The sequence below is a fragment of the Manis javanica genome, chromosome 14 (assembly GCF_040802235.1).
Source record: "Manis javanica isolate MJ-LG chromosome 14, MJ_LKY, whole genome shotgun sequence".
Lineage (NCBI taxonomy): Eukaryota > Metazoa > Chordata > Mammalia > Pholidota > Manidae > Manis > Manis javanica.
Window position 1 is genome coordinate 73,189,122 of NC_133169.1, and position 2,243 is coordinate 73,191,364.

The following is a 2,243-nucleotide window of genomic DNA, read 5'->3' on the forward strand; positions in this document are numbered from 1 at the left end:
GGTTGCAGCATAGCAGCTGCTGCCTGCTCCCTTCAGGTTGGCCCTTCTTGGCTCGCAGGAGGTCCGTTGAAATGACTGGATACAAAGGTAAAAACAGTCGCATCTCCAAGTGGCTGAAGAACCAGGAGCACTTCCCACTACAGGGCAGGGCTGTTACGGTTTAAAGGTCACCAGGCCCTGTCAGGGTTCTGTGACCTCAGTGGTGACATCAGAGCATTCTGAGGACCGGTCCCACACTGTCTGCGAGGACCCAGGCCTCATCTGTGAGAACAAGTCGTGTTTCCCAGGGGACCCTCTCCCATGAATCCAACTCTTACATCTTTCAAGTATGGCAGGATATTTTGAGATGTGAATCTGTTCCTGTTTGATTTTTGTTTCTTCCTTTATTTCTACCTTTCCCTCTGCTGAAGTGGGTAGCAGACATGGTGCCCACTGGCCAGAGGACGGGGCATGGCAGGGTGGACAGCAGCAGCTGGTCACCTTGCCTTTTATTTCTAAAATCCTGGGCTCCATAGAGAAGACAGCATACATGACAAAGCAGGATTTCTGAAATTAGGCACCACCTTCTTTCCATTTATCCTATAGAATTCTCCGCAGTTTAGAGTTGGTCGATTATATTCTTCTGATGTCATTTAAGATATTCCTCTCTACCTGTATTTCCTAGGAAACAGGTAGTTAGATCCAGAGAATTGATTATCTTTAGATTCAGTTTTGGTTTATTGCAAAATTATTTTATCAGCAGTGCTATTGTACCTTCCTATATATCACGACAGGAAGCACATAAACTTGTCACATTTTTAAGGCTGTTCAGACAAGTCATTGGGTTCAGGTGCTGTCAGCACTGAACATCCACTATGATGTTCCCCGTCAGCCTTTCAACAAATAGCGTTAACAACCACTGATGGTCAGTTACTTCATTAGGAGTGGAGATTTCATTAGGAGTTCTAATTCCATCATTCCAAAGAGGATGATTCTTAAGATGTCTTTCTGAGACCCTGAATTTCTGAAAGAACTGACCTCTCTTCAGGAAAGGAAGGCAGATTCCACCAGCACCAGCTCAGGTTTGCAAGCTGGGACAGTGAGATTTATCACAGCAAGGCAGAGCCAGATTGGGATCCACTTTGGTCATTCCTTTATTTCTTCATTCATTTTTCATTCTATAAATATTTGTTAAGTCCCTATCAGGTGCCAGGCTCTCTAGACTCCGTGGTCAAACACTTATGAACAACACAGATAAAAAGATTTTCCCTCAAGGTCCTTAAGATTTGAGAAAAGAAGACAATCTTTTAAAATAAGTAAAATTAAGTTAGATATTGACAAGTATCATGAAAAATAAAACAAGAAACTGAATTTGGGACTATAGGAAATGGAGGTATTTCCTTAAATGGGAGGTCATGGAAGTTTTCACTAGAAAGGCCCTGTTTCAGTAAGACCCAAGGGCAATGAGGGACCTCAGAGCCAAGGTTATATTTTCCAGGCAAATAGAAAAGACTGGAGGCCTGGATCAGGGGTGGCTTGTCCTGTACGAATATCACAGAGGAATCCAGTGTGGCCAGAGCCAAGGGAGAGAGAGAGAGGGTGGTAAGTGACAAGGTCAGAGGGATAATGAAGGACCCGATCATACAGGGCCTTACATAAAACCGTTGTCAAGACTTTGTCTTTTAGTCTCAGTGACAGGGAAACCTTGGAAAGTTTTGAGTGAGAAATTACATTTTAAAAGATCACTCTGATTGCCCCATGAAGAATAAAATATTGGGAGGCAAAGGCAGACTCAGAACAATGAGCCTATTGGAATAATCCAGGAGAGAGATGGTCCATAGAAAGAAAAATAGATAAACTAGACTTCATCAAAATCAAAACCATTTGCTATGTGAAAGATCCTTTTAAGAGTATGAGAAGACAAACTACAGACCGGGAGAAAATATTTACCTACCACATATTTAACAAAGGAGTAATTCTGTAAAATATAAAGAACCCTCAGACTCAAAGTAAAAAAATAGACAGTCTAATTAGAAAATGGACAAAAGACATGAAGAGATACTCCACTGAAAAGGATATACAGATGGCAATAAGCACATGAGATGATGTTTAATATCATTAGCCTTTAGGAAAATGCAAATGAAAACCAAATGAGAGATCACTACACACCTGTTGAATAGCTACAATATGAAAGAGTGACAATGCAAAATACTGGCAAGGATGTGAAGGAACTGGATTACTCATACACTGCTGGTGAGAATGTA